Source organism: Sceloporus occidentalis, unplaced genomic scaffold, assembly GCF_023333645.1.
Source record: "Sceloporus occidentalis isolate IW3139 unplaced genomic scaffold, rSceOcc1.0.p SCAF_9, whole genome shotgun sequence".
NCBI classification, from domain to species: Eukaryota; Metazoa; Chordata; class Lepidosauria; order Squamata; family Phrynosomatidae; genus Sceloporus; species Sceloporus occidentalis.
The window spans coordinates 2,245,595-2,258,067 of NW_028316989.1; the positions used below are offsets into that span (position 1 = coordinate 2,245,595).

The following is a 12,473-nucleotide window of genomic DNA, read 5'->3' on the forward strand; positions in this document are numbered from 1 at the left end:
CAATTCATAGGAGATGTGGTTCTGGAGAAGAGTGCTGAGGGTGCCACGAATGGGACAAATGGGTCCTAGAATAGATCAAGTCAGAAATCTCCCTGGAAGCCAAGATGACCAAGTTGAGGTTGTTGTACTTTGGTCACATCATGAAAAGGCACAACTCATTGGAAAAGACAGTAATGCAAGGAAAGATGGAGGGATGTAGAGAAGAGAAGAAGATGACATACTAGATGGACGGACTCTATTAAGAAGTTCATAGGCACGAATTTGTAGGATCTAAGCAGAGAGTCTTGGAGATGTCTCATCCACAGGGTCTCCATGATTCAGGATCGACTTGAGGGTGGTTAACAACCACTGGTTGGATTATATTACATAATTTGCAGGTGGGTTGACATGTGAGGAGGGGGTTCCACCATTTTGTCAAAAGGTGGGTTGGTCCTGAGAGTCCACTTCCAACCTATGATCCAAGACACTGGCTCAGACCTATCACCTTGCCATCATCCGAGGGCTGCAACGTTGAGACGAAAGACTTCATGTGCACAGAGGGAGGCCGCACCGATTCCGACACCGCAAGATCTTCAGCTGCCAGCCAGGCGCATTCGACTAGAGAGCGAACAATGTGCAAACTGGCTATATAACACCCCATCAGCATTCACTGGAGCACATCTCAGAGACAAGGCCAGGGTGGGTTGGGAGACGTTTGGAAAGCGCGGAGAGGCTTTTTTAGAATTCAACAAGCACCAGGATGGTGGAAGTCACAGCTGTGATTGTTTTCCATTAAGGGAAACAGGAAGCACACTCCTCTCCCAAAGTCCCCCGAGGAGGCTGAGTTCATGGCAAAAAGATGAATATAAATGGATTTCCGGAAAGAGGAAAAGTAGCCAGGCCTGTGGGAACCGCCAGGAAACCCACTCCGCTCTGCAGAGCTGCAAAAAGAAGAGGCAACTCCTAAGATCTTCCTTCCTTCACCATGGAAGGAAAAGCACTTAAGGAAGGGAGGAGGTTTGAATCCAACCCAAGGATGAGCAACCGGCCAGGATGCAACTTAACCCCTTGGAAGAATCCAAAACCGGTTCTGGACAAAGGGGAACCATCGAGTAATACGATAAATGTCCTGAGCATGTGCAGAGCATCCTTCCACCAAACGAAACAGGGATGCTTCCACGTCCAACAGTGCAATCTCACGTCAGATTCCAAGGTTGCAGAATTCATAGCTTTGACATCTTTTCCAGCAACTGTTCTCTCGCCCTTGCAATTCTGGAAGGATTTGGAAGCCTTCATTTTCCGTTAATTTATGCAAATTTAAAAATAGTTCATTGCCTAGTGTTCCCAGCTGTCTGAAAATTAGGCTTCGGTTATAAAAAGCAAATGTGAGAACTAGAATAAAAGGGCGGAGGAGGGAGAAGTTGCCCACACTCAACAGCTTGTCTTTCAGATCAGCACTGCTAAAATCCTTTCTCAATGGGAATTGTCGTTTTCTGAAAGCAAGTTAGCTTCCGACTCAACGACACCCGGACACCACCAAAAATGTGATTTGTATCTATAGCTGACCAGTGAGAAACATTAAAGAAAGAATCCGGTGTGAAAATGATGGATTAGAACAACTCAACAAGTTTCCCCCAATTTGTTTGGAAATAAATTTAAGACCGTGGTTTCCCGTCCCACCGCAAACGTAGGAAGTGTGTGTGCTCTATTGCCCATTACTGCTGTTGTGAATTATCACAGCGCTTGCTTTGCATACATTTATGTCACAAATTATTTCTGGGCGCTTTGTGTAACTACAATTCCCCTCTCTGTCTTCACAAAACTGAACTATTGGCTAACAAAGGATAATGTTTCCTGCAACTGGTAGAAGTAGCCTCATGCTGTAAAACAGATGCTCCTAAGCTTGAGATGATTTCAGGGCCACAACGGAAGCAGACCTTTTGGGATAATATCACAGGAGGCAAACCCTGGTGACCAAATAAGGGCACTTTTATTAAATATGGGGCTGTACAGATTGGGCTGAAGGGATGGCGGGATGCTGCACTTTTTCGCCTCGGATCGGTGCCATGGCAACCGCATGCCATGGCACCGATCCGTCCTCCGTAGGGCACAATAAGGAGCCGGAAAAAACAGCTGCTTTTTGTGCCTCCAAGGGGCACAACAGCCCCCGATGTGTAGCATGACGACGCCCCTTTGGCGCTGTGCCATTTGAACGCAGTGCCAGAGGTGCATCATCATGGCACACACTGTGTGGACCGGCGCATGTCCAAATGGCGCCCTGGCAGCAGCATAAGGGCATTGAGCATGGGCACGCTCAGTCCTGACTCCACTCACAGGCTGGCGCTTTTTGCCAGTCTGTACAGGGCCTAAGATACTGTAAGCATCAACCACAGTTGCACAAAGTGTGCCATTCAAACAAAAAATAATGTTCAACAAACAGGGAAAATACATACACATCATTATTTCAAGACAGCACCCTTGCACTGAGATTCTTCCCCTTTGTCCTGAATATTGGAGAAGGACCTAAAGGAACCTCAATTGCTAATCTTCCTGGTGCCAGAGAACTCTTTGCAGGTTTTGCTCAAAAGGACAGGTTGCTTCCCTGTAACAGTATTTCTTCGAGTGGTCATCTGCGAATACATACAAATGAGTTCCTTTTTTCCGAACAGCACTGCGCAGGCGCAGTGAAACCCATTTGTATGATTCGCAGAGACCACGAAGAAGAAGGACAGGTGGCTTACCTGTAACAGTATTTCTTCGAGTGGTCATCTGCGAATACATACAAATGGGTTTCACTGCGCCTGCGCAGTGCTGTTCGGAAAAAAGGAACTCATTTGTATGATTCGCAGAGACCACGAAGAAGAAGCACAGTTACTCCTCTAGAAGTTACTGGAGTGCCAGCCAAGTGCCACCGGACTCAGACCAGGAGCTGGTTTCCTCCTTCTGTGCCACTCGCTGGAGAAGGATTGAATCCAGACAAGTCAGATTCATGGCCCCGAATCATCCAATTTCTGTGCTAGGAAGGGGAGGAGAAATGGTGCTTTGGTGGCATTATGGTGTCCAAAAGGATAACAGAACAAGCAAGCAGCAGATGGAGAGCATCCCTTCCCAGGAGTGTTGCCAAAAGGGAAAGCCAAGCATTTATATCAAGGCCTGATTGCAAAAGTGAGCGCATTGAAGGCACCGTGGTCAAAATACGGAGTAGGTATTTGCCTCTAATAAGAAGAAGAAGAAGAAGAATTTATATTCCCACCTTGTTCCCAATAATGCAATTCAAGGTGGGAAACAAAACACTTAAATCTATACAAAACGCCAATAAAAGTATTAGTATAAGTTAGTTTATTTAATTTAACCAAGCAATAACAAACACAGCCATATATCAGAACTCAACAAACAAACAATCAAACACATATAAAATAATGAAACACACAAATATCTAAACTAAAAGACACATCTATATATAAATGACTTCCTCTTCCCTAACATCTGGTTTATTACTACCCAAATTGTCCTTCTTTACCACTTTGCAACATTAACTCTATTCCTTTCCCTTACATTCAACTATAGCAATAAACACTTATTTAACAAAGTCATTCCTTTTACTTTTTCAGATTGCTCAGTTCCCCAAAAAATGTATAACTGAAAACATCAAATACTCAAGTTCATCCAGAGATTATATACAGACCTTAAACAGCACCGTACATCCTTAAAAGCCCACCCTACTCAGTTTGTAAAAGACTGAGAGCATAAAAACATTTCCACTTGCTGATAGAAGGAAGGCAAGGACTGGAAGGGAATCACAAAGTCTGGGAGCAGCCACCAAGAACTTTGTTCCCATCTAACAAGCCTGAGAAGATGATTAGGTCAGAACTCCTTCCTCCAAAATGTAGCCTCCAGCACCTGGTCTTTGTTGACGGTCTCCCTTCCGCAGTAATTGTTCCACGTCTCTTGATAGTATTATGGTGTCATCTGCATACATTAGACTGTTGATGTTCCTTCCTCCTATCTCCACTACTCCTCCTTCCTAGTCTAAACCTGCTCTTTGTATGATATTTTCTGCATCCATGTTGAACAAATAGGGTGATAAATTGCAGACTCGCCTAACCCCCTTGCCAACTGGGAACCATTTTTTGTGGGGTTTTGGGGCTATGTGGCCATGTTCTGGAAGAGTTTGTTCCTGACATTTCGCCAGCATCTGTGGCTGGCATCTGCAGAGAATACTGGCATGGAAGTGAGTGGTGTGTGTATGTGTGTGTGTATACTGTGTGACCCTGGGTAGGGAGGAGTATATACATACATACATACACCCCACTCTCTTCCATGGCAGTATTCCCTGAAGATGCCAGCCACAGATGCTGCCGAAACGTCAGGAATAAACTCTTCTAGAACATGGCCACATAGAACGAAAAACCCACAAAAATCTATGGATGTTGGCCATGAAAACCTTTGACTTCACATGGGAACCATTTTGTTTGCCAACTGGGAACGAAGAGATCCCATTATGGACATCTATGAAAGTACCGGTATTCCAAAATCCAAACTACTTCTGGTCCCAAGCATTTTAGACAAGGGAGCCTTAACCTGTATCTGGCTTTAGTCTGAGATACACAAAGGACCATGTGGCACACTGGTTTGAGAGTTGCGCTACGACTTTGGAGACCAGGGTTCAAATCCCCACCTGGCCATGGAAACCCACTGAGGGACCTTGGGCAAGTCACACACTATCGGCCTCAGGGGAAGGCCATGGCAAACCTCCTCTGAACAAATCTGGCCAGGAAAATCCCAAGATAGGACTCCCTTAGGGTTCTTGTAAGTCGGAAACGGCTTGAAGGTACGCAACAACAACCGCCACAAAGGACCACTTCATACCATTTCCAGCATCGCTGTGTGCAAATGCACCGTTGCAAGTCAAACACACAGACAGACAGAGCTTTCCCGTCGCTGTCGTCTCCTCTCCTACAAGGGAGTCTCTGTTCTTACATGTGTTACTAAGTGTGGTATTACCAAGCGGTGAGAAACCAATGCTGCTGCGCTCCCACATCTATGTGCGAAGCAGCATCTTCAAATATGTCAGGCGATACCTTCTTCTTCTTCTGGGGCTGCTTATACTGGCAAAAGGTTGTAGAAGCACTTGAATTAATGCCGACCTCTCCACCGAGCTCCAGAGGAGGGAGCCCATTCCTTGCGATCGACATGGCGGGGGCCACTTACAAATGCAAATACGTCGAGCTATGTCTCAATTATACACCAACCCCAGCCTGCTTCCCAATGCAAATATATTCAGCTGCTACAGTTAGATAGCAGGCCTTACATCTGCAAACACTTCCCATTGCCTAAGTGAGGTTGCCTAAGCGAAGGGACTAGAAGAACCTGCATCTACGCAGCAGAGACTCTGTTCAGCTTCCATAGCGGAGGATTTTGTGCCACTCAGCCTGGCAAGGATTGCTGTGATGGAAGAAGGCTCCCAAATCGAGGAAAATCCTCTTTTTCCCTCCAGCGTCCATCCACCGACTAAAGCGGATCCCACAGAAAACACTCAGCTTTTACCAAGATGCTCATGCTAAAATAAATCTGTTTAGAAGATGCCACAAGATTTGCAGAATCTCAACGTTGGAAGGGACCCCAAGGGTCATCTACTCCAACCCCATTCTGCCATGCAGGAATATGCAACTAAAACACTCTTGAAAGATGCCTATCCAACCTCTGGTTAAAGACCTCCAAAGAAGGAGAGTCCACCATCCTCAGAAGCAGAATATTCCATTGTCAAATAGCAATTACAGTAAAGAAATTCTCCCTAATATTGAGGTGAGGTTTCTTTTCTCGGAATTAGAATCCACTGGTTTCAACTGACTAGAGCAGTCTCCCCAACTTTCTTCCTAGAACCTTCTATCTGGGTTAGACTATAGCTCTCATCTTCCCCACACTGGCTGGAGAGCATGGGCATTTGATTTGACCCACGTGGAAGTCACCAGGCAGAGAAAATCTGGAACAGAAGAACCAATAAACTGATTCTGCAACCACTGCATGGATGTATCAATTCTATACCACAATAATTGTCACGGATCCTAAGAATTGTCGTTTGCTGGGGGGATCTAAGACTTCTTTGCTTGGTTTTTCTAGCGCTGTAGTCCAGGAAAGTGCACTAGAGCTCTCTTGCAAAGCATTCTCAGTCCCTTCCCAAACAACAAATCTCAGGGTTCTGCAAGAGGGAGCCATGGCAGATAAGGAAGTATCAACCTGATACAACTATGTATCCCAAATGCCAGAGAGAAGTGGTTCGAGCATTGGATTATGACTCTGGAGACTAGGGTTTGATTCCCTGCTTGGCCATGAAACCCAATGGGTGACCCTGGGCAGGTCACACTCTCTCAGCCTCAGAGTAAGACCATGGCAAACCTCCTCCAGACAAATCTTGCCAAGAAAACCCCATGATACCTTCGTCTTAGGGTCCCCATAACTTGGAAATGACTTGAAGGCATGCAACAATCAAGTGCAAATGTGAGTCACCATTGGAGTTTATCCCACAAAGGAGATCAGGCGTTTCTCCCATGAATATCTTGGAAAAATCACATAATGATTTCACACAGCGTCACACACAACTCACCATTAAACTAGCCACAAAGAAGCATTAACATGCATCTTTTTACTATCGGGATGTTGGCGACAATGCATTTCCGATATCGCTTTATTTGCACAATCATGTGTGATAACCATTCGCCCAACTACTCGCCACTTCCACTTCATTTGCAGGATGCTTTAAATACGCTTTAATCTCTCTTTAATACTGAAATCAGCCCCAGTGTGATAAACTCCAAGGTCCCATAGAGCCATTAGCGCCATTCTCCTAGTTGCTTCAGTACAGCTGGACTCACTTGCTCTGAGCCACCCGGGAGCTGTTTGCTCCATAGCTCCCTTTTCTGTCACACATCTGGAGGTGGACCTATCATCTGGATACACACAGTTTGCATCTGGAGGAGGCCAGTGAGTCCTGTTCAGGGCTAAAAAGCAGGACTCCAAAGGTTCCCGTCTCCGATACGCAAGCAAATATATCCCTCTGCGTGACACTGGCCACCAGCTCCAAATGTTATGGCCTCTCAGCCTTTTGAATTTGCAGCCTTGACACCATTTGCACACAGATGTCCTGCTGCGTTGGCTGCAGACGCTAGCAAGACAAGGCTTTGCTGGAGAGATGAAGGCCCCACCATCCAGCCTTCCCCGGCTGGAGAGAGTGTACTTGGCACGCAAAGGCATGATGTGTGTGTGCATGTGTGTTTAAATTAGAACCCTTTCGTAAGCCACTTCAGTCGCCTGGAAGCCACGCAGCCACTCCACCCCAAAGACAGAAGCCGCAGAAGCCGAGATGAAAGAGCTTTGGGGAGATCAAGGAGGAAAGCAGAGCTGCGGCTCCAAACCATGAGGCCCTTTGAGTCCCTCTCCAAGCTGAGCCCAAACTGTATCCAACGCAATGTCTCTGATCCTGACTCCAAAAGGAAAATTGGAACAAAAACAACACCATGCTCTCTCTCTCTCTCTGGGGAAAAGGAGGGTGGGCACAGATGGGGCGGGTGCCCCCTGGCAATGCACAGGAATACACAGATGTCTCACCAGTCCCCAAATCACTTGCAAACTCACATAACAGCTAAAACCCACAAAATGGTGATGCCTTCATTAGACCAACCAAAATGCACAATATGCATGTCGTAAGCTTTCGAAGCTTCCTGATCAGGCAAAAGGGTTAAGAATCATATAAAATAATGACATTAATAGAAATGCACAACACACACGACGCAAGCTTTCGAAGCTCCACTGGCTTCTTCACCAAGCAAAGAGATTAAGAATCATGCAGGAAAAACAACATTATAAAAGGATGATGTTAACCAAAATGCAAACAGGACTGCAAGCTTTCGAAGCTCCCCTGGCTTCTTCATCCGGCAAAGGTGCCAAGAATCATACAGGAGAGGGAAACGTTATGAAATGACTATGTTAACCAGAATGCACAAAATACAGGATTGCAAGCTGGCAGGGGCATCTGGGAGTTGGAGTTCAAAACATCTGGAGGACCAAAGTTTGGGAATCACTGATAGCACCCCACATACACACACCACACCTTTTGAATTCATGCTGTGCCTTGGCATCCACTTTGCTTTGTATTAGCCAAAGAAAACCTCCTCCATCACTGCATTAAAAGTCCTCCTGAGCCACTGAGGTTTTGCAAAGCATCCTGTGGATTCAAGGTGTGCCGCGGAAGGGCAAATAAAAAGGTTTGCCACAAAACTAGAGAGTGAGAGAAACTTACTCCTGGCTTCCTCCTTCTCCGTCCCTCTATTTCTAGGATCCCTCTCGAGATAAGTCTCAGCCAACCTTTGCCAAGCAGATGCCCTTCCAAATAGGCTGGACTATGACTCCCACAGTCTTTTAAACCAGTAATTCAAACACCTGGTTAAGGTTAAGGAAGCTGGTTGCAATGTAAAGCAATCACTTTGCAAAGCAAAGACCTCAGCTGGTGGATTATGGGGGCTGTAGTCTAATATTAGACCCACAGTGGTGTAATGGTTTGAGCAATGGTACAACTCTGGAGGCTAGGTTTCGGGTCCCAGTTTGGCCATGGAAACCCACTGGGTGACCTTTCGGCAAGCGTCTACACCATCCATCAGTGTTATTGTTGGGTATAGCTACACCATACAGTCCCAAGATTTTGCGATTGTCCTACATTTGGCAGTGCCTTGTCCTCCTTTGCGGTTCACACATCTGGTCACCCTGGCCTTTCGAAGACTGGCCTGCTAGGAAAGACGCCAACAACGAGAATCTCGGCCTCCATTTTGCGCTCTCAGCATTTGGTAGACTGCCCCTGAATATGGAGGCACTATGCATTTGTTAGGATGCCAGTCTGCCTGATCCTGACACAGTTAGTGGCCACCTCCATATCTCAGGCTTGTATCTTGTTGTTGTTGTTGTTGTTGTTGTTGTGTGCTTTCATGTCCTTTTTGACTTGTGTTGATACTCAGATGAACCTATCATGGGGTTTTCTTGGCAAGCTTCTCCAGAAGGGGTTTGCCATTGCCATCCTCTGAGGCTGAGAGAGTGTGACTTGTCCAAGCTTATCCAATGGGTTTACATGGCTGAGCCAGGATTCGAAGCCTGGTCTCCAGTCATAGCCCAATGCTTAAACCACTACGCCACACTGGCTCATTGAATCACAGACCCCATCATCCACCAGCCAACGGCCCCCCAGCACTTTTCCATGGTGGATGTGGAATTCAAATCCTGGTCTCCAGAGTCATAGTCCAACCTCACTTGTATCTACTGGCAGTTAGTTTCAGTGAGTTTTGGTTGTAGGAAAAGAGAGGGAGGAAAGAAGCTGAGTTTTCCGCACTGCTGCTACTCAATACACATTTAAGGGATAAATGATGCACATTATTAAATCCGCAAATTGCTACACCCACAAATAACTCATATTTAAGGGGTAAATAATCCACAAGGAGAGACGGAGTGGCATAGTGGTTCGAGTGCTGGACTGCGACTCTGGAGACCAGGGTTCGAATCCCTGTTTAAGCATACAAACCCAATGAGTGACCCTGGGTGAGTCACACTCTCTCAGCCTCAGGGGAAGGCAATGACAAACCTCCCTTGAATCAACCTTGCCAAGAAAACTCCAAGATAGAGTCACTTAATGTTGCGACCAGTCAGAAACAACTCCAAGGCGTGCAACACAGGTGCATATGCTGCATTGCCAACTTACCAATGGCCCACTGCTCCTGCACCTTAGGGAAAGCAGTGCCAATAGTGGCAGAGGCAAGCAAGAGAGTGAGACAACATGGCTCCTCCAAACCCTACAATGCCTTTACCTGCTGTCACAAGGCGCAGGAGCACATTGGGGCTCAGATCAGTTGGCAACCCTCTTTTTGTGCACTCCTGTGATCTGATGCCAAGGATTCGGGGCAGAAAATGTCAGTCCTCTGTAGATTGACTCATAATCAAAAGCTCCATTGAACTGGCCTCTGATTCTTTGCAGGGATGTAAACAAGCCCTGGGGAGCTCTTTGAGTTTGAGAGTTACTTAAGAGCAGGAACAACAACAACTAAAAAACAGAGAGAGAAAAGATGGGAGGAGAAAGGGTTGAACCTTAACAGGCCAGGGAAGAAAAGGATCCCAGATGGTGCTGTGCAAACACACAAAAACACAAACACACATTGCAAAAGCAGGCTTCTTCTTTTGTGTGTCCTTTTTGTGCAGCCTTGTTTTTGCAAACAGTGGACCTGTTTGCAAACTGGGAGCACCAGTTGGCTCCCTTGTTGCACACCAGTCCAACTTTGGGGTTCAAACCAGTGCTGACAAAAAGACACACAGAGCTTTGGAGAGGTTGTGTTGTTTTGTTAAAGGAGGGTACTGCATGTCCCAGAATCCCCCATCCAGCCAAGACTGTAATTTGTCTATACCTCTCATTTCTTTTAGTGGAGCAGCTGAATTTCTGTGGCTCAAAAGTCCAGGCAAAATACTCCCTGCCAAGAGGAGGAACCCATCTCAAAAGCCATGCTGGAGGGGGAATGCTGGGAGTTGTAGTACCCCAAAGAACAACCTTTCCAAACTTTCTCCTCTCTTGTAGGTGGATCATGGGAAAGAGAGTCATCCTTGGAGGCTTTCCTCTCAGGCCAAGGACTATCCCTTCTTGGAAAGGAGTTTGCAGCAGAAACTCCAAGATTGGTTTCCTCTTTTTCTCCTTGGAATCAAAAGGGAATTGAATGGGGTGACTCTGGTGTAAAGGGGCTCTGGGTCTTCATCAGGGATCTCTTACTTCTGAGTAAACCCACAAAAGGAAGAGGAAAGGGGGGAAAGACCCAAAACATTGGCTACAATCTTACTACTAAAAGCTCTCCTTTGTCAGAAGTGAAACATGATCTGAATCAAAACAGAGCCACACATTTTAGCCAAAAGGAAAAGAAAAGGGAGGAGAAAAGAGAGGAAAAGAGGGAGGGAAAACTTTCCACAGATGTAGGATCTAGGAAAAACAACACCAGAGAGAACCAACCTGTTATTTAATTTTTATGTGTGTGTGTGTGTGTGTGTATATATATATATATTCATTTCTTTCCATTGCCCAAGCTATGGTTGCATTTCCAACAGAGCTTTTTTGCATTTCCAACAGACCCCTTCTAAGCTTCTTTTTGGGCTTGTTTTTGGAAGATGGCATAAAAAGTTTATATTATATATGTAGTAACCAATTAATTTTTTTTTGGGGGGAGATGCTGTTGGAAATGCACCTAGAAAATCCACATATAGATAGATAGATAGAAACTTTGTATGCCAACCTCCAAAAACAAACCCAAAGAGAAGCTTAGGGGAAAAATGCTATCGGTAATGCAACCAGAAAATCCAGGTGTATGTATATGTATATGTTTTTGGAGGCTGGCACAAAAAGTTTCTGTGTGTGTGTGTATTGAAAAAGAAACTTTTCTTTTGTATATGTGTGTGTGTGTGTGTGTGTGTATTTAGAGAGAGAGAGAGAGAGAGAGGAAACTTTTATTCCAACCTCCAAAAACAAACCCAAAGAGAAATTTAAAGGGGGGGGGGGGAGATGCTGTTGGAAATGCACCCAGAAAATCCACACCATATATACACACACACACATACATACACACACACACGTGTGTGTGTGTGTAGATATATACTGAAAAAGTAACTTTTGATGCCAACCTCCAGAAACAAACCCAAAAAGACATTTGTTGGAAATGCACCCAGAAAAGCCATACTATATATATGTGTGTGTGTGTGTGTGTGTATACACACACATATACATACATACACACACATAAACTTTTAGTGCCAACCTCCACAAACAAACCCAAAGAGGGGTGGGATGGGGGTGGCCTGTTGGAAATGCAACCAGAAAATGCCCAACTTGGGCACTAAAGCCCTGCTGAAATTGAATGTTTTGGAGGGGCCAAGATTTGTAATGAATGCAATTCTGGACCCTCTTTGTGTGTCCCCCCTCTCTATTTTCCCCTTTCCAAAAGTGCCCCCCAAAACCAAACCATTTGAACCCACAAAGCAAGGGAGAAAAAATAAAGGGTGAACCAGGAGCCCCCCATATATATATATGCCCCCTTTGCAACAACAACAAAATCCTGACCCAAGAGAAAAGAAGGGAGGAAAAGAGCTATAATCCCCAATGCAAATATCCTTTATTTTATCCCTCCCCCCCAAAAAAGAAAGAAGAAATAAAGCAATCTGCTCTGCAAAATCCAAAAGGCATCCAAAGCTCAAGGGGTGCCCCATGCTTCTGAGAGAAGGATCTGCTTGCAAAATAGACAGATAGATAGATAGATACAAAAATAGATAGCTAAGATAATAGATAATAAAAACAATTATAGGGGTGGGAGAAGATTCTCTTCATAGGAACCCCTTTCTTTGGGATGGGAGCACCCCTCCTTTGCCCCCTTGTTTGTGTGGGTTTTGCAATGGGGAGTCCTTTCTTTCTTTCTTTCTTTCTTTCTTTC

General features: G+C 45.4%; 1 protein-coding gene across 2 annotated transcripts in view; it reads right to left on the reverse strand.

The window, feature by feature from the left end:
- SEMA4C (semaphorin 4C) overlaps positions 1–12,473 on the reverse strand; it is a 66,666-nt gene that overhangs the window by 53,503 nt on the left and 690 nt on the right. The window contains exon 1 of one of the 2 annotated variants that reach the window (XM_089537654.1): positions 8,082–8,144. The exons of the other annotated variant lie outside the window; for it this stretch is intronic. The gene's annotated coding sequence lies outside the window, so the exon portion shown is untranslated. Of the gene's footprint in view, positions 1–8,081; positions 8,145–12,473 lie in introns of those variants that run through there. 2 annotated transcript variants of the gene reach the window in all.